The sequence below is a fragment of the Mustela lutreola genome, chromosome 13, assembly GCF_030435805.1.
Source record: "Mustela lutreola isolate mMusLut2 chromosome 13, mMusLut2.pri, whole genome shotgun sequence".
NCBI lineage: Eukaryota > Metazoa > Chordata > Mammalia > Carnivora > Mustelidae > Mustela > Mustela lutreola.
Genome location: NC_081302.1, coordinates 33,967,603 through 33,988,373, shown reverse-complemented (window position 1 = coordinate 33,988,373; position 20,771 = coordinate 33,967,603). Strand labels below are relative to the sequence as shown.

Here is a 20,771-nt window from a genome sequence, read left to right as displayed (position 1 = left end):
TGCCTCAGTTAGAGATAGCTGGTCTTTGGACACCAGAGAGGCAGATATATCTCCTTTGACATAAACGTATGGGGTTGAGTCAGAGAAGAGGTTCTTTTGAAGGTGTCTTCAAGAGTTTTTTCCACAATATATCAATACTATGGTGAATCAGATTAGCTCATTGCATTTCAAAAGGAATAGGGAGCTTTGTCCCAAAGTGGAAATGCAAGACTGGCAGGTTTCAGCATGTTGATGGTAGGCTAGGCCAAATAAAAAACATCACAGCCTCAAACTTCTCCTGGCCAACTCTTACTCAGACATCTTCTGACATCTTCAGGTTAAGTTGCTCTATTTTTTACACATTCTCAAAACTTGGCATTTTCCTATATAGCGCTTCTCAGTTTTATAATTAAATATTCATTCGAGTCATACGTGTTTAAAGTTTGTCTATCTAGATAGACTCATAAACTCCATGAGTAGAGGGACCACATCTCTCTTATCATCTGCAATATTATGGAGCCCTAACCCTGTATCTAGTTTAATAATAGGCACTCAACATGGAATATATAAGTGATGAAGTGAATGAGTGTAAGAAAAAAAAAAAATGGAGTCAGTGAAGAATGAGTAAGCCAATGGATGGTATTGGAGGAGCAGCAGGAACATGAATGAGGAGAGTAGGACTATACGGGCCACCATGGGTTAGGCCCTGTCCTTTAAACAATGGGGTGAGGCAAGGAGCAGCAAATGTTTTAGGGGCAGGATGGAGAAAAAAAATCCCTGGTTAGTTGTGGGTACTAAGAACCTGTTTCTGAGAATAAAGGAAATTAGTTATCCCTGAAGGTATTCCAAAGTCAATTTTACCTATTTTAAGACTTTTCCTGAGTTAGCCACACCGCAATGATCTTGATAGATTACTGCAATATTACCCTGCAGCCTCAAAAGACAATGCTATCTAAAGTAGGACCATGAGAGTGTTTCTTCAACTATAGTTTTAGTCCTAATGGAGTTTGTAAGATTGGATCCTGATAATCCTCAAAACTTTAACACAATTGTTCCTTGTAGCTACCATTGTGTTTTATGACTTAACTGACTACCCATTAGTGAGATGACTCAGGACATAAAGACATTGCACAAATATGAAATATTATTACTATATCATAACCATTTGATTCCAGATGACTTACCATAAAGAACAGTGTATTCACTTCCACTTTCCCATGACATTTGAATCTGGGTTTATGAGATTCCCAGAATAGGAAGTACCAAGAATTGAGAACATAGAATTCAGCTGACTGTGTGATCTAGCTGCCTCCCTGTTTATGTGTTATCTACACTGGTCAAAAATATTGTAGTCTTATATGATATGAAATATTTTATCTTTGGTTCTGGATTGAGGAATACAGGCATAGTTTTCATAGCGATCACCACTGATCTTTACTTTAAAAATCGGTACTTCAGTTCATTTTTCTAGTTCAAAATAAACTAAAAACTCCGTGTTAATATTGCTTCTTTTGAACATGACAAGTATACCTGCAGGTTAAAGGGGTAGTTACAGTCAAGCTTGGCTTTGATGTGTTGTTTTGTAATAAGGGGAGGTCATCGGTATTTTCAAAAATATAACCTCCTTGACTTCCTTTTGTTTAAACTGAATTTGTTTATAGCAACATAAAAGCTTTCCCTTCTTTTTTAGACTAGGCGATGATTTAAATGTCTTTAAATGAATAGACTTTATTTTTAAAAGCAATTTTAGGTTTTCAGAAAAATTGAGCAGGAACTACATTAACTAATCTCTCCTCTACCTCCACGGTTTTCCCTTTTATTAACATTTTGTGTTAGTGTGGCACATTTTTACGAGTGATGAACCAATACTGGAATATCATTATTAATTAAAGGTTATAGTTTACATTGGGGTTCAGTCTTTGCATTATCCAGTTCTATGGGTTTTGACAAATACATAATGCCGTGTGTACACCATCACAATATTATACAGAATAGTCTGCCCACCCTAAAAAATCTCCTGTGCTTTAACTGTTCATCCTTCCTGCCCAGCCTCAAACCTTTCAATGGTTTAAATTTATGAAAAGTAGAATCATATTCTTTTAATAGCAGCATAGAAAATGCCAGAAACATGCCAAATACCAAAAGGACATGTATAACATTTTATTCTCATTCTATTATTACTTTCATCTTATTATTTCAAGTTCTGCTTTTGAACAATACATAGATAAATATGAATTTAATTAAGTTCTCAGAAAGCTTATCAATGAATTCATCTATTTCTGTCTCTAGAGTCTCTGGATAAGGCCAGAAATTTTCTTTCTTCTTTCCCCTCCCTCTTTTATTGAAGGTGAGAGATACTGAATTGTCAACTGTGTTTTATGGTGAGTACAATTAGCTCTCGTCCCCAAGCCATCAAAATAATCACATACCCCCATCAGTAACACCATGTTCAGCAGCAGCATCACCAAGAATCTTCAGTTAGGACCTAAATGTGCATGGTGCTTTAGGCTTATCAGAAGGAACTGCTTGAGAACCATTCTCTGGATCCCTGAGACTTCCCCAGAGCCTTTCCTGCCTCCTGGAGGAGGTGCTGAGATCAGGGAAACCTTTCACTTAGCATTGCCAAGCAATCTAGAGTCCTGAAATAGATACCCTTTCTCTTAACATTGCTTCTGTGTGTTGCAGAATGAAAGCACATATAAAAGATGGTAGAGGCAGCATCTCTCCACTCTTGATCAAAGGAACCAGAATTTCCCAGCTCTGTAGCCACTGAACTCCCTAAAGAATAGCTTGCTTAATCCATATGAATATTATATTACCTTCTTTGGCATTCATAGACACCAACATGTCCTCCAGAGCATGGTACTTAATTGTTTTTCTTATTAGTTCAAAAATAAAACATGTTGAATACATTGCCATGGCTGCTCCTCTAATTAATAAAAAGACTGTGTTGAGTTTAAAAACAACTACCTCTTTTCATGTCCAAGTTACTTTTAGGAGCTATTATAAATTATTACCTTCCTCCACATCAGAGGTGTCTTATGACTAAAGGACAAGACAGCCCCCACGATGCTCTTTAACAATGACTCTTATGTTTCTTTGGTAAACTCATAATGTTAATTACACTCTGCAACAGATGGAGTGCCTTCCATGAAGGACCTCAGTGCACCTTGCAAATGTCATGAGTCATCAGAGCCCTTATAATGGAGGGAAGTATCCGTGGTCACAATTTTATGGTTAAAGCAGCACAGGGAAGGTAAGTGGTTTTGTTTTTTTAAAGAAGTGGAATGTTTTAGTCAAAAGACTTAGTCATCACTTAAGAAGGCAGAGACACTCAATGCCTATTTACTGAATGAAACTCAATGAATATAAATGAATGAAATGGTTCATCAATGAGATTTGGCTATCCTAGCAATGAACGCCTGGACCATACTCATTATTTTGAAGAGTGATAAATAGATCAGAAGTGATTTCCTGGTAATTAACTGGTCTTTACAGTGATTGGTATAGAAAATGATGATTTAACCACCATTAGGATAGAGCAAATCTAGAAAATAGAAATGGTCAAAACATTTTTGTAACAATGTTACAGAGACATTGAAATTTAGAGCTAGAAGCTTCCAGAGTTTATCTAGTCAATCACTTTCGTATTTCAGACAAGAACAGTGAGATCCAGAAAGCTTACTAAGGGAGTTGCATGAAATTATTCAGCTTTAATTTAATTTCTTTATACTCCTTCCTGTTTCAAAAAGGGCTTAATTTGGCTCACTCAGCTAGTCAGTGGTATTGATAACTACAATCTAGGTTCCTAACCTTAATTGATCCACATTCCCACTAATTCCATTAAAGAAAAAAAAAAATGTTCACTATTGTCTTTCTGCATCCTAACAATCATAAAATCATAGCATTTGAAAATCGTAAGGAGATCACTTTTGTTGACCTTCCTCTTTTAATTGGTGAGGGAATCTGATATTCAGGGAGTTTAAGGGAATTACTTAAAGTTGTGCGGTGAGTTACGGACCAAAAACTGGAATCTGTTTCCTCTGCTTTTGCTCCTTTGGAATCGGAATTTAATCAATAGTCAAGATCCCAGTAACCCAAATCACCAATATAATTTCATCTTGATTTTTCTGAAATCCTCTTTTACTAAAGACAAATGAAAAATAAATGAGTTAATATCAAGGATTTTTTTTGTTTGTTTTTTAAGTCCAGGGCTTATCATTAGGTCAATAATAATTAAAATTCTACCCGTTTATTTGATAACTTCCAAATCTGTGAATTCAGAAAATTATAACTATTATTGATCATAAAGTCACAGGTACTAAAGATATCAAAGTGCTTGCTAAATTTTCAAAGATTGAACTATCTCCTTCAAGGAAGTTTTTATATTTTTGTTTATAATGAAAATTGGCAGTCACTGGTAAAATGATGACACTTGTGGTTTGAACAAGAACATCTAAGTAAAGCAACACATTGATTCTTACCCATTCTCAGTAATTAAGAATTTCTAGCATTCCTAGGTGTTTTAAGTATCCATCATCCCATTCCACAACCCTAATTCTTTAACTAAATGGAGATTGCCAAATAAAACAGAAGACTGCTCGAGTGAGTTTTCAAGATGGCCTTCTCTTTTATTTTACATAGCCTTCCTTCTGTAGAAGCCATCACACAGTTCCACACTTTGGATTATTTCGCCTATTTTTTTTGAAAAAGAAAATAATTGTAAAATGAAAGAACCCATAGCAAAGAAATCTTGCAATATGGCGTTTTCTAATTGTATGGTTTTTTTAAGGGAAGCTGTTAAAGAACTTGCGCAATCTTCAGAGATCCCTGAGTTGGGGAAGGAGACTGCTTCTCTTACTGAGATGGGAAAGGTGGGGGTTGGGGGTGGGCGTGGGGTGCCGAGGCGAGTGATCAAAGCCTTCCCTTGTGTCACAGTTACTAAGTCCTCTAATGCTCTTGCTGTATCCTCAGCTTTCATTGCGGACAGAACAGACCAAAGAGGCTGGATCACACTCCACCTCTGGACTTACTATCATTGATATTTATTCTGCTGCCTTTACATTTTGTTTCCTTAACACACATGAGCTCACCATAGGAAAATGATTCCCTGCTGTTATTTGTATAGGAAATTAACCACAGAGCTCCCCATTACTCTGTTTATTTCTCTGTGTATACTAGGGTCTTTGAAAGGTTGTAAGTGGAATTTGCACTGTGAATTGAATATGAATAAGATAAGAACCAGAAACGAGTTTCTCTGTTCCTTTGGAGATCCAGACCACTGGGTGACCAGGGACATCAGCTCATACTGGCAGGCCTAATGTGTCCTGCCCTCCCCCCAACCCCGATATGCCCAGTTCTCCACTGACACCTCAAGCAACTTCAAGAGATCCCTCCAAGACAGTTTGGGTTTCCTAAGTAAATCACTCAAGAAATCAGCATCTTCTGCTTTAGTCAAATGCTCTGTTTTGTTAGGAAAGCTGGGAAACTTTAACATGCTGCTCTTTTTAACTTACTTTTTAAAGGGCTAGCAATGATATTTAGCATAAGAAGCAAAGGATTTCCAACGCTTTAAAGAAATAGATCAATCATCTCTCTTTTATTCCTGTATTTTACAAGTACATATGCTTGTTTTTATAGATTTTCCCTCTTTAATGTTCTTACCTCTCTTTCTTTGTCTAGGCTCTTAACTTCAATGTGAAAGAGGCAAGGGGTCTATAGAAAAATATTCTGGGTTTGTATGTAAAATGATCAGAAAGAGAACACTGAGATGGGAAAGTTGAGACTGTGCACATTTTACTTTATTCTTCCCTAGAGCTGATTGATAGGGAAACCCAGAGGCAAAGTTTGAATGGTGGCTATCACACTTTGCTGTTAACATTTCCCACTATGTGAAAATACCACAGTGTTTAACAGTGGCTGAAATGGAGTCCCCATGACACCTTTTCAAATTAAATACATGGCTTGAATTATTAGCCTCATATAATATATGGTAATATAACTAGTAACTGAAAATCTGATTTCAGGTTCGAATTCAGGCCAGTTCGACACACAGGTAAGGAGTTTTCAGCTATGTGCCAAGCACCAGGCTGGTTAAATACTGTAGGAGGGAAAAGAGAATCAGAGTGAAATCAAGATTAGTTTTCAAGCCACTGATTTTGCCTTTTAAAATTGTGACTATTTAGAATCATATGCTTTTCAATATACTGTGTTCTGTAGTTGGAAAAAAAAAATGGAGAAATGTAACACCCGGTAAATACTCAGATATAGAAATACAATCAATAATCGGTAACTAGACTATTTCAAACTGGAATAAAACTCAAATTTACTTTTTGGGGGAAGATAGCTAAAATTGCTTATTTATTTATTTATATTTGAATTCCAGTATAATTAACAAATAGCATTGTAATAAATCCAGGTGTATATCACAATATAGTAATTCAGTAAATCTCTAAACCACTCAGTGCTCATCAAGATAAGTGTACTTTTCTTTTTAATAAGTATATTCTTTATACTTTGTAAATATATGCTTATATATTTACACTGTGTAAGTATATTCTTTAATCCCCACCATCCTTCACTCACCTCCCCTCTGGTAGCCATCAGTTTGTTCTCTATAGATAAGAGTCTGTTCTTGTTTTTTTTTTTTTTCTTTCTTCTTTCCTTTGCTCATTTGTTTTATTAAAATCCATATATGAGTGAAATCCCATGGTATTTGTCTTTCTCTAACATATGCTTAACATTACTCTGTCTAAATCCACGCATGCTATTCTGAATGGCAAAATTTCATTCTGAACAATAGCTATCTATCTATCTATCTATCTATCTATCTATCTATCTATACACACATCTATCCGTGGACACTTGGGCTGCTTCCATAGTTTACTATGGGAAATAATGTTTCAATAAACATAGGGATGCCTGTATCCCTCTGAATTAGTGTTTTGGTATTTTTTGGGTAAACACTCATTAGTGCAATGACTGGGTCATAGTGTAGTTCTAGTTTCAATATTTTGAGGAAACTTCCCATTGTTTTCCACAGTGGCTGCACCCGTTTGCATTCCCACCAACAGTGCAAGGGGGCTCCTTTTTCTCCACATCCTCTCCGACATTTGTTTTTGCTTGTGTTTTTGGTTTTAGCCATCAATTGCACATTGCGCTTTTGATTTGCATTTCTCTGATGATGAGTGATGTTGAGCATCTTTTTGCGAGTGTGTTGGCTATCTGTATGTCTTCCTTGGGGAAATGTCTGTTCATATCTTCTGCCCATTTTTTAATTTGAGTTTTTGTTTTTTGGTGTTGCGTTCTATAAGTACTTTATATATGTTGGATACAAACCCTTCACCAGATATGTCACTGCAAATATCTTCTTCCACTCAGTAGGGTGCCTTTTAGTTTTGTTGGTTGTTTTCTTTGCGGGTCAGAAACTTTTTTTTTTTTATGTAGTCCCAATAGTTTATTTTTGTGTTTATTTCCTTTGCCTCAGGAGATATATCTAGAGAAATGTTATAGTGGCTTAGGTCAGAAAGATTACTGTATGTGCTCTCTTCTAGAATTTTTATGGTTTCAGGTCTGATATTTAGGCCTTTAATCCATTTTGAGTTTATTTTTGTGGATGGCTTAAGAAAGTGGTCCAGTTTCATTCTTTTGCATGTGTCTGTCTACTTTTCCTGACACCACTTGTTGAAGAGACTTTCTTTTCCCCACTAAATATTCATTTCTCCTTTGTCTAATATTCATTGATCATATAATTGTGGGTTTATTTCTGTGTTTTCTGTTCTATTTCAGACTAGAATAGTGTCTATTTTTGTGCTAGTACCATACTGTTTTGATTACTAGAGCTTTGTAATATAACTTGAAATCAGGAATTGGGTTGCCTCCAGCTTTGTTTTTCTTTTTCAAGTTTGCTTTGGTATGCAAGTTCTTTTGTGTTTCCACACAAATTTTAAGATTGTTTGTTCTAGTTCTGTGAAAAATGCTGTTGGTATTTTGATGGGATTGTATTCAATCTGTAGATTGCTTTGGGTAGTATGGATATTTTAATAACATTTATACGCAATCAATGAGCACAAACCTTTTGTTTGTGTGTCTTCAATTTCTTCAGTGTTTTATAGTTTTTAGAGTACAAGTCTTTCACTGCTTTGGTTAAATTGTTCCTAGGTACTTTACTATTTTTGGTACAATAATAGTAAATAAATAGGATTGTTCTCTTAATTTCACTTTAAAAAAAAAGATTTTTTATTTAAAGTAATCTCTACACCCAACATGCGGCTGAACTCACAATCCCAAGAGATCAAGAATCATATGCTTTACCAACAGAGCCATCCAAGTGCCCCTCTTAATTTCATGTTCTGATGCTTCATGGTTAGTGTTTAGGAGGAATTCAACAATTCAACAATTCTGTCCCTTGAATTTGGACAACTTTCCTATTGATTTTGGATAACTGCAACTTTTCTGAATTAATATATGAGTTTTAGTAGTTTTTTGGTGGAGTTTTTAGGGTTTTTTATATATAGTACCATGTCATCTGCAAACAGTGGGAGTTTTTCTTATTCGTTACCAATTTGGATGCCTTGTATTTCTTTATGTTGTCTAACATCTGTGGCTGGGACTTGCAGTTGAATAAAAATAGCAAGAGTAGACATCCTTGTCTTGTTCCTAACTTTAAGGGAAAAGCTCTAAGTTTTTTCCCATTGAATATTATTTTTGCTGTAGGTTTTTCATATAAGGCCTTTAATATGTTGAGGTATGTTCCCTCTAGACCTACTTCCTCAAATGCTTCTTCTGCATCTATTGAAATGATAAAACTCAATTTAATTCTCTATAACAAAAATTTAAAAATTTATTTGCCAAATCTCCTGAATATTACTATAATTTCTAAAAGCCCTTCTATCGTATGCAAAGCATGGCCCCAGGTGCTGAGAGGACCCAGAAATATGAATCCAAGGGGCCGATTCTGAGCAGTTTTCACCATAAGGTACTGATGTGGAATATGTACTAATATAGAGTCATTACTTCTGTTTTACCAGTAATGAAAGTCTTATCTCATTTGTACACATTATCCATCCCGTAGCTTTGGTTTATTCCATTGCCCACTTTCAGTACAATCTAAAGAACTTTCCTACTGACTGTTTCTCCCTGTATCTTTTTAACACTCTTGTGATCAGAGCAATGCAGTTATTATCCTCATTTTATAGACAACAAACTGAAGTTATTAAGAAATGGAGTCAATTGTTCAAGGTCAAGCAAAGTCTCCTGGCTGCCCCATTCATTTATTTTCACTAAATTTTCCTGCCTGGAGGATACTTGATTTTTCTCACAAAAAGCTAGGAGATACTTAATACTTTTTTTTCCCCCCAGTAAACCTTTTTCTAATTAAAATATTTGATTAGAATACAATACAAAGAAAGGAAAGAAAGAAAAACACATCTCCTCCCCCTCACCCAGTTTTTCTTTCTAGATAATCTTTTATAATCATATAAAGTTTAAAAAAAATAAGATTGTATTACATAAACTGTTTGTCTCCAATAAATGCTAAATGATTGTCTTACTAACTATATAAATGAACTATAAAAGAATTTTGCCCCTCTTTGTGGCATGTGTTCTTCGCCTTCTATCACTTAGTTAGTATAGTTCTTGTTTCTCAAGTGAAATTTCAATTCTTTGGGGGTGAAATCCATACACCTTTATTTTTAAATTCCTTAGCATTTAGCACTGTGTACTGAACAGAGTATGTGCTCCATAAACATTTGTGGAATGAATGAATGGTTACTTCCAGTGGGGAAAATAGAACACAAACATGTCAGTGACAGTAGATTCTCTGCTCCCTGAACTCCCTGATGGCTGTGGCTTTTCTATTGCTGCTAACATAGCTGGTAACGAAAAGCCTGACTTATAATTCTGGGTCTCACATTTCTAGCGTCTCCTTCAGCGTCTTATGGAGCACCTAGGTCTACACAGGTTCTCCACAAGTGTTTGTGGCACGAAGAGAGCAAGAAAAGGAGGAAGGGAAAGTAGCTAACAGTAATGCTGCACAATTGTCACAGGCTCTTTAAGACCCGGGGATGACTCTAAATGCTTTATCTGGATCATGGCATTTTCTTTTACGAGGTTTATCCAATCAGTATCCCCATTTACCAAAACCAAAGGAGAGGGAGTTAATACTCTGCCCAACCTCACATAGCTGACAACTGGCAGAAAATAGGATTCAAACTCAGTGTTCATATTGCCTGTTGATAGAGCCACATGTGGTTTCCATTTAGCACAGGAGGAAACTACCAGAACTTCAGTCATAGCCAACATTTTATAGTGGTGAAAGCACTAGAGAAAGATCCCAAAATCCTACGTCCCAGTAATAATTTCTCCTGATTCATTTAACTTCATCGAATGTCTCTGGGCTCACTATTCTAGTCTGCTAAATGGGTATAATTATCCCAGAACCAATTTACTCAAAGTTGTTGTTAATTAATGTAAACATAATTTGAACTGAGTGAAGTATTAAGTGCTATGATTATGTAAGCTGAGTATTTTGATAGCCTTATAGACACGGTAAAGTGTCTTTTATCTGTTATTCTCAACACTGCTTCACACGGCAAGGAAAATTGACTTTACTCAACTGAATAGAGGCACTAAAATGAGCGTTGTTAGACTCTCCATAGATTCTTTACAAATGTAGTTTGATAAAAGACACACATTTTAAATATTATTATAGACTTTCTATGAAATTTTTATGATGGGGCATGGATGGAGTCTCAGTTTAGTATCTGATACATCTGGCATTACCTGAATACCGGACAGCACAGTGGTGGGGGAGGGGCGTGGCGGGGTGGGGGTGGTGGTGGTGGTGGTAGGGTAGGGTGGGGTGGGACTGGGAAGGAGAGGGTAAATGCATAATCAGAGGAAAGAGCTCCACCTACTGATCAACAATACCGCTTCCTCCCACACCCTTGGAAATCCTCTTAATCCGCAACTTTAGAAACTCAATTACGGTTACTATCACCGCACGCACCTGCAAACACAGAAACTCTGCCGTTTATTGAGTATTTGCTATTTGATGAAGAATTGAAAGTTGTTTCCGTTAATTCTAAAGGCAACCTTGGTAGGAGTGGTGAACAAAGGACCCTGAACCCAGGCCCCCTGGGCTCAGAGTCTGCGTCTGCCATTTTCTAGGTGTGTGGCCTTGGGCAATTTACTTAATCTCCCTGGGCATCCATGTCCCCATCTGTAAAACAGGGTTTCTTAAGATTTTCTATCTCCTTGGGTTGTAATGAAGATTAAATGTTTGTAAACAGCTTATGAAAATGTTTGACATATAATAGGTATTTGTGAGATGGTTTTGAAAAAGGAATGGATGGTCGATGAAATTTACAGAAGTTTGTCACAGAACTCTTGAGAGGGGAACACAGACTTTCTGACCCTCAGCGTCTGTGCTCTTAAACACGAGCGACACATCTTCTTAACATGTCCTCTAGGATGGAAATACAACCAAAAGGAACAAAGGAGCACATGCATCTGGGATCTTAATTACTGATGAAGATTTTCTATTTTACTTTTTAACCTTTTCCATATTATCTCTTCCATTCTTCTCTTGGATTCCTAATCATTGCCCAATACCTTCCCTTCATCCAATTGTTTCTACAAGAATTCTCATGAAAAAGAGCCATAATTCCCCCAGATTGTGATGGTCACAGAGCATTTCTCTAACTTTCCTTGTAATTTGAGGGCTCTCCTAAACATCTCCTTGTCATTGCTTACCAATTTCTTATTTCAAGGTTCTGTCTCAACCTGATTGTTAAAATCACTATTCAACTTTTAATAGAAAGGCCTTCATTTGTAATGATCATCTGTTCACTCTATTGAAGCTGCTTGTGGGAATGTTCACGAAGATCATAAAGGAAAGACTTGGTGTTTTTTGTAAACTTGAATAAACACCAATTGCTCAGGCAGGGGCTTCAGACTCGCTGGAGGAATTTGGAATTTAGGTTGAATGGTAGGCCTTTGATGATTCCTAACCGAGAAAGGTAAACAGGCTAAAGGCGGAGAGAACTATTAGACAAAAGTTCTGAGCATCAGCAACCCCAAAATGAGGATGAATAAGAGACAGATCCGTAGGAAGACTGATAGCATACAGTTTCTTTTCCTTCCTAAATCAACATATTAGAAGTGATAGGCACAACTTAATATGTGAGATGGGATGAAATATTTATTTGAGAAAAATTTCCCTTTTTCCCTAAATATTTATTAGGAGAAGCTACTAGAGATTTATTACACCATTTTAAGCAGGGTTGGATCTCTCTGTATTTTACATGGGATCTACAAAATTTGGTAAGCTCCCAGGAAGAAGCAAAGGTAATTAAAATGTTAGGAAATAGAGTAGGTGAAGAAAAAAATGAAGGACTGTGAGGAATTTAATCTGGGAAAAAAGCAATTAGGGATAACTTCAGTGTTTTCAAGTCTATGGAATCCTATTTCTTGAAGAACCAAGTTATTATTTTTCTATTTCAGTAGAGATCAGAAACAGAAATGGACTTGTCACAAGAAAACTTATGTTTACACACCATAAAGAACTTCTTGATTAAACTCTAGAACTTACGAGGGAGGAAAATTGTGGGTCTTTGCTTCAGGAAATCTTTAAGAATTGAAAAGGTAAGCCCTAGGTAATCTTGTGTGGTGTTAGGTTGAAGCAGAAGGCTTAACTAGAATTTCTTTTGGTCTCATCTAGTACTTAAATGCCATGATTGCATTAATAAGAATGTGTCCACAAAGCAGGAAGAGAAGTAGACAGAACAACCAGGCATGACCCATTTAGCAATATAGTCGTTATTCCTGAGCAAAAATTTTGGCAATCTCTGTTTTGAAGCAGAGTTACAATGTCTGATACCTTGTAAGTTATAGTAGCCAAAACCTTATGACCACTTTGGAAGGTTCTGGTCAGCATTCACTTTTCTTAGCCTTATGGATTGGGTTACCTTGAGTAGCAAAGGATATATTCAACACTTTTCGTTTGTGTGTAAATTTGTAACTATCGTGTGTATGTGTGTGTGTGTGTGTGTGTGTGTGTGTGTGGTGTGTATCTGAACACAATTCCTGTTATCATATATACAATAGTGTGGACAAATATGTCTGAGACAGGCACAGTTTAGTCACTTTTTGGTAGTTGTCAGATGACAGACCTTATATTGAAATTAAAGGCTCATGTCTATATCTGGAGATGATGGTGAGGTGTCCCCCAAGAACTGGGAAATAAGGTTGCTGTTATTTTATTATTCTTTTTAAGGTTAACCTTTAAAAAAAATAAAAAATTAATTAATTAATTAATTAAAGTTAGAAAACTCTTACACAGTGAATACAATGAGCCATCTAAATATGGTAGAAGAAGAGTTTGGGAACAATTGACACTTGAATCGAGGTGAATTGAGGAAGGAATATCAGAAAGGAGAGCTAGAATGTGGTTCTAACTTTATAATTCAGTATGCAGAAATTTAGGCATTTGCTTCCTATCCTGTCTTGGAGAAAGCCTCAACACATATGATGAGGCTCACCCACTATAGAAGCTGAGAAACGGCCAAGTCACAGAGGCCAAAATCATCAGGGGAGATTTGGAAAGACCCTCCTTTATTGGCTGAATGTCGAATGTTCCTTGAGGTTCTCTTAGTCCTGTTCTGATTCCATCCATGCTCACCAAGCAAACTTCAGATGATTTGGTTTTCCACACAGCTGGACTGTGGGAGATAGTGTATCGATCTGCCAACTCAATCAATCTAACCTTTTTGACAGTTAAATTTTTCATCGTAAATGACTTATAGATCCATCCCTGTGAGCTGAATTAATGTAAATCTACTCAGGAGAGATGGCTCACCATCGGCATGCCGATATGAATGATCCGAATCTAGAGGTTTCATATCCTGGTGTGTTCCTAAGGCAAATGCCAACGTTCAGGGGTTTTAACAGTCCGTGTCTCCTGGCCTCCCTCTCATTACTTGCCTTCCTCAAGCTAAAACAAAAATACGATTTAAAACTATTTTCACACAAGTGACTCTTTTCCAGTTCATACATGTGAGAGCCCACTCACTCGTCCTGGAGGGTGGAAGTGAGAAGACCAAGTAGAGACTTGGGAGAAGGAGGTGCTGGGAGCCTCTCAGGCTGTCCAGCAAGAAGGATAATTCTCACGCCACAACTGGGTGTTAGATGACTCATGAGGTCAGCAGCCGCCCTTATCAGAGACTTTGTGCTTCGATCATTTTGAAATGTAACAGCTCTGTTTCTTCCATGCTTTCCAGGGCCACGCTGGAAGGTTTTGTCGAGATGACTGGAAACTGTAGAGTGCTGTACTTCAGAAAACATACGTGCATTGGTTTCAGATGGTGATGGGTTTCCCAACGCTTGCACGAGCACTGCAGTGGATCTCACTACACTTCCTCCGCTTGTGACCTTATCAGATTTCATAAGCTAAAGAGACCTTGGCTGAGGCGGTTTGTGAAAGGCAGTGGTCCAAGAAAAACCAGGTGCTCCAGGAAGTGGAATGGGTGATTCAGTCAGGTTCATTCTTTCTTATGATTCAGGTTGACCCACTAACTCATCACTGTGAGTGGGCACTCTGCTCTCAGGGGTGCTTATGAATAAGATGTATAGTAAAGGTCTTAATCACTTTTGCTGACTGAAGAGCTTTCACAGAGATGGCTCTACACAACGCCTTCAGAATTTCAAAATGGAGGATTCGATGCTATTGTGGTAATAACTGTCATTGCTAATACCATTTTAGGTATGCTGTAGTCTCTACTTCCTATCTTTACTCAATATTGAAATGTAGAATATGCTGTGAAGTACTCAAGGCATAATGCTCAGAGGTAGTTTTGCCCTTGGCAGTGAGTATATTTATTCCTTTTTTTTTTTTTTAATTTGTCAGATCTTTGGACTTTAAAGCAACACTTATAAATAAGGTTACTTGTTTGTTTCATTTACTTGTCTATGCTGTTAGGATTTAAAAAGGACTCTGAAGTAGAAGCAAATACATTAATAAATAACTGAGGTAAGAAAAAAATACAGCTGAGAAGGTATGGTAAGAGAGGAGTGAGCAAACATACATTAAACAACCTATAGCACATATCATAGCTAACCTGTAAAATACAATATAACCTGTAATAGACAAAATATAGCTCACCTGTAGATACAACCTGTAGATTTTGACAAAACTATTCTTGCCTAATTCAGAATAATGATTGAGCTCTTGCTCTTTGCCATGAGACAGATCCGAGTTTGCCTCTGAACTCTGCCATATACTAGCTGTGCCATTTTGAGCCCATTACTTAATGTCTGGACTATGAAATGCAGATGAGAATAAGATCTATTTCAAAGAGTTATGAATGAGCATTTAAAAAGATAGCCGATGTTACATATTTAACATGCTGTTGGGTACATAGTAAAGCCTATGAAATGGTAGCTATTTTTATGATGATGATGATGATGATGATATTAATTCCCATAAATGTATGCTTGAATAGAGACGTTCCCAGTTGACTTTTTGCTTCTTTAATGGCTTTACTGAGATTCAGTTGCTTTTTTAAAACACATATTTTGAAGATTTTTTGAAGAAACATAATTCCAGCAAGCCATGACGCATATGACATCATTCAAATCCATTTTATCCCCCAGGCGCTGAGCAGGGTCGCTAATGACACCCCAGGTCAGCCTCCAGGGCTATAACCATGTTCCTGCTATCCTCAGGTCATGTCTTGTTCTTGTCATTTTTAACTTCTCAAGAGTGATGTCTGTGATACCTGAAGACTTTGCTGGCCACTGAAGGGATCTCTTAACAACATATTCATTCATTTTATAAGCAATCTAAGTTTGTAGGAACTATAGTTTTTTGCTTCATCTTCATTCTGAAGTGATTAGAAGATATCCTTGTCTTGGCTGCCCCTCAGTGCCCATGGCCTAGAGAAAATGGAATCTTCCCAGGGCTTTGGCAAATATGTTGTACAACCTGCGGGGATCCTTACCTAATCCTTCAGTCTATTCTTCCTTCTTGAGGAGCTGTCCCTGATTTTCTGCCATAGGCACAACCACCTACTTATTTAGAGTGAAACTTTGATCCTGAAATATAACCATTATTGTAATGAAGCTGAAGCCGCCTTGGGCAGGATCACAGCTCACGACGAATTTGGGGAACTAAAAATCTGCCAAGGAAGGTACAAGTAAGGGGGCCGGAGCTGGTTGTGGAAAGGGAGGGGACCTCACTACCCTCTCTAAAAATATTTTATGACATTAGGAAAAATGATTTAATTCTAAATACCCTTTATTTCTGGAAGGTATTTACTATAAGGAAAATAAATCACCCACCAAAAATATATTCTCAGGCACCCCATATTTTTCTTCCAATATGTCTTCTTAAAATGTAGTCATCAAGTTTACGTATAATTTAGGTAAATTCAGAACTAACAGAACTTCCCATCTGAAAATAGATCAGTCATATTTGGAGTGATGAGCTACGTGTTTACAATTAGAAATGAGCTCATCAAGCCCTCCCTTACATTCCCCTAACATCTTCTACCAACCTTTGCCTTTCAGCAGATATTCAATTAAGTAGAATATTTGCATTGCTAAAATAATATTTCTGCATTGGATGTATTTGTCCAGTAAATTCTTACCTGAACAAATCAGATCTTAACATTTCAAACTTTTCTATGGTCTCCGAACTTCTTCTCTTCTCAAATGACTAAAGATGGTTCCTTTCGGGGGTCGCTGGAGTCAGGGTAGGTTCAAGTCCCAGTTCAGGCACTGACTAGTTGTGCACCCGAAAGCAGCCCATCTCCTCTCCTTAGTCTGAAATTTCTTCATCTGTAAGCTAAGCATTAATAATAAGGTTGTGCAGATTCTGAGCACATACAGCCTGTGTTACCTACTGCTGTATGACAGTCCTTATTTCAGTGTTAACTGTTAACTTCTAAAGAGATCAACTTAAAGGATAGGAGTATATAATTTATAAAAGGAGATATTCACAAGCCACATAAACTGATGCGGAAATATCCAAATTCAGTAAATAAATTTATAATATATAAATTATTAAAATATATATATTTATATATAATAAATTTATCTTATCCAGATCAATGCAAGTTCAACATTGATCATTTTTACTATAGAATTGGAAATTCAGACTTGAAAATGTTAATTTTCTATTCAGGCAAAAGTACAGTTAAACAGGCAGGTACTCTCATACCTAAGTGTGAGACTGTAAATTGTTATAACCTTTTGGGAATGCAACTTAATATGTATCAAGGGTTTTACAAGTTTTCACACTTTTTGACCCTCTAATTGGACATGTCCCTTAAGGAATTAGTCAGTGAGGCTGTCAGAGATTTTTATGAAAGCATTAAATATAGTAATGATAAATGTGAAACAAATGTGTGAAAGAGATGAATGGTAAAAATCTACCAATGGAATGTTACAAAGTTTATATTGAATTCTCAAAGAACACTTAAGGTTAGGAAAAATATTACAATATTACAAATCTGAACAGAGTATACAGTCTCACTTGGTTATTACAGATATATTATATGTGAGTATTAGTGAAGGCTTTTAGACATCTCCACACATATGGCCAGTAGTCACTCAACCTTGACCTGTCTGCATTCCAATTTTTTTATTCCCAGGCCCTAATCCCTAAATATCCCCTCTAATCTTTTTCATCTTAAAAGATGGAAATCCCATTCTTCTAGTTGTTCAGTTAAAATCATTCCTGAACTTCTCTCTTCCTTTCATACCTGCAGCCAATCCAGCAGTCAATCCATTCAGCTCTCCTTTCAAGCTGTGTCGAATCTGACCACTTGTCCATCTCCAGCTCTTTCTCTGTTTCAAGGCTCTGTCACCTCCCAGTGAGGTCACTGCAGAAGTTCCCCATTTGGGGTGCTTGCACCTGCCTTTCCACCCTCTGTGCTCTTTCCCCAGTACAACATCCAGAGCAAACCATTAAAATATGTCTGATCGTGTTGCTCCTCTGTTCAGAGCCTCCAAACTAAAGCCAGATCGTCCTGCTTGGCATTTCTACTCTTTCTCTGAAGTTGTTCTCTCCCATTCTTCTCAAATTTTTGGATTCAGCCACTCTAGCTCCTTGTGTTTCTTTCCACTGGGCTGTTCTACCCACTCTTCCCTCTACTGGGAATGCTCCATGTGGCTGGTGCCATCACTTTCCTTAGGGATTTTACCTATGTGCCGTCTCCCCACGTGACCACTCATGTTAAAGGACCCCCAGCCTCTCCTACTAGAACTTCCAAAAAAGCTACCAAGATCCATTTGTCGGACAGAACATATTGTAGTCAAGCTTCTAAGACTCCAGACACATCCAAATGAGGCACTGCATGTAGTAGTCTGCCTTTCTTTAAAATAAATAAATAAATAAATAGATAGATAGATAGATAGATAAAGGATCCTCAAGCTTACCCCAGTATTTCCTCTCCCTACCCCCTTAGATAACATTTTAAAATAGCACTTACCACCAAATGACTTATTTATGCTTTTCTTACCCATGCTCCCTTCCCCACAGAATGTAAGCCCTCTGAGAGATGATGACTTTTTCTTTTTGCTCACTATTGAATCTCCATTACTTAGAACGGTGCCTGACTTATTTGTTGATAAAGAAATGGGCAACTAAATGACATACCTCTAAATAAATTCGATGTTTTTTATTTCCTTGTTTCCTTTTTTCTGTACTTAAATTTTCAAAAATGAGATTTTTTTTCTGCTTTTATTATTAAAAGAAAAAGAATCACTGTGATTGTTGTTCTTCGTTAAATTTTTAACTTGGTAGTTGTTGGTATTCAAGGATTAACTGAATACATGACTCTTCCAGTCTTGTCTATATTTTGTCTTACGGAGCTCACTATCCAGTCCAAATCAGCCTGATAAAGAATGAAGTTGTTTGCCATTCCTTAACTCTCCTTTTCCCCTTTTCATGGCATTATTGAAAAGTACCGTATGTTCTGCACTTTCTAAATCTGAATCAGTATGTATTAGGCTGGTGGGTTAATTCCTTGCCCAGCCTTTCAATTTATTACTGCCATGACTAGTACTTCAATTGCTTTGCTGTTTGCAACCTCTCAGTTTCTGTCTTCCCTCTCCGCTTCTTCCAATATAGCAAATACTATGCTGCAGTTGTGTACCTGTGAGCATTGGAAGGATGTTAGTATCTATAGGATAGTTCAGGTTCTGGGAAATTGGCCTAGTCATTTTACATATACTATCCTCCTTCTCTCTATTTTTATTTATTTAGTTATTTTTTTCGAGAGAGGGAGAAAAGGGAGGGGCAGAGGGAGAGGAAGAGAGAGAATCTTTTTTTTTTTTTAAAGATTTTTAAAAAAATTTAATTTCTTTTCAGTGTAACAGATTTTATCGTTTGTGCACCACACCCAGTGCTCCATGCAATACGTGCCCTCCACCACCAGAGTCCCCCAACCTTCCACCCCCCTCCCTTTCAAAACCCTCAGATTGTTTTTCAGAGTCCATAGTCTCTCATGGTTCATCTCCCCCTCCAATTTCCCTCAACTCCCGTCTCCTCTCCATCTCCCCATGTCCTCCATGTTATCCCTTATGCTCCACAAATAAGTGAAACCATATGATAATTGGTTCTCTCTGCTTGACTTATTTCACTCAGCATAAGGAGAGAGAGAACCTTATGCACTCTACATCCAGTGCAGAGCTGGACACAGGGCTCAATCTCATGACCCTGAAACCATGATCTGAACCAAAACTGAGAGTTGGACGCTTAACTGACTGAGCCATCCAGGTGCCCGTATCCTTTTATTCTCAGAATAACCTTCTTTAGCAGCTATTACTGCCCTATATGACAAGGAAGAAAGTGAGGGTTTGGGGTCTTTGGAAACACACCAAAGAGCACACAACTAAGAAGTAGCAGAGTACATCTGGCTGACTCCAAAGCCCATACTCTTCCCATTTTTTATAATACTCTGTGGTTGCCTCATAGCTTGCAATTTGTTTATTTTTACATTTATATACTGCCTCCATTCAGAAAAGATTCGAAGGAGCTGATGCTGTTGTTATTGTTAACTCTGGCTTCTGCCGCCATTTTGCCCTAGCTCAGGAGGTTGGGAGGATGGCATGGGTTGGAGATGCCCAATGGGAGAAAACTCATCCTGTCCCACAACCCATTTTCTTTAGCATCAATACCAAGGTTGGGGAGGGAACTTGCAATGGAATCTGGGATGTGGGATGTGCCTGGTAGAGGCAGTGTGAGGGGTGTTTGCTCTAGGGTGACTCTAAGCTTAGCTTGGTAACCACTACACTAATAGGTCTTTGACATAGAGCTTCCATTAGTCCTTTGGTGACTATTTTCTTTGCGCTATTCTTTTTTCTTTTCTTCTTTTTTTTTTTTTTTTTGATAAATGTTAAACATATCCTTATTTGATTTTCTTTGTGGGAAAAAAAACCCTCATTACTTTTTGAGAAGGGAAGAGAATGATAACTAACATCTGTGGAGTAACTCTTTAAATGCATTATCTTGTTTAATCTTCACAAATCCCCATGAAATAGGTCCATTATTATTTTTTTTAAGCAGATGAAAAAATTAGGGTGGATTTAAATTAAGTAATTCACATAGCAGGGGCCTAATGTAATTCTCCTGGACTGTAAAGTCTATTTTTCTGTCCACCACTCTGTGTGTTCATTCTACTTTTATGTACGCAAACATTGAGATATGTTGGACTACGGCTCTGACACCCAGGATCTTTTTAAAAAAGAAGAACATGTTGGCATGCCTGGGCGGCTCAGTTGATTAAACA

At 37.2% G+C, this 20,771-nt stretch overlaps 1 long non-coding RNA gene across 2 annotated transcripts in view; it reads left to right on the top strand.

Moving 5' to 3' along the window:
- Window positions 1-20,771, top strand: part of LOC131814006 (uncharacterized) — a 41,699-nt gene that overhangs the window by 5,798 nt on the left and 15,130 nt on the right. Inside the window, exons 3-4 of one of the 2 annotated variants that reach the window (XR_009347085.1) lie at window positions 2,269-2,360; window positions 3,116-3,235. This is a non-coding gene — a long non-coding RNA (uncharacterized LOC131814006). The remainder of the gene's footprint in view (window positions 1-2,268; window positions 2,361-3,115; window positions 3,236-20,771) is intronic. The other variant, XR_009347086.1, reaches the window with a different exon arrangement.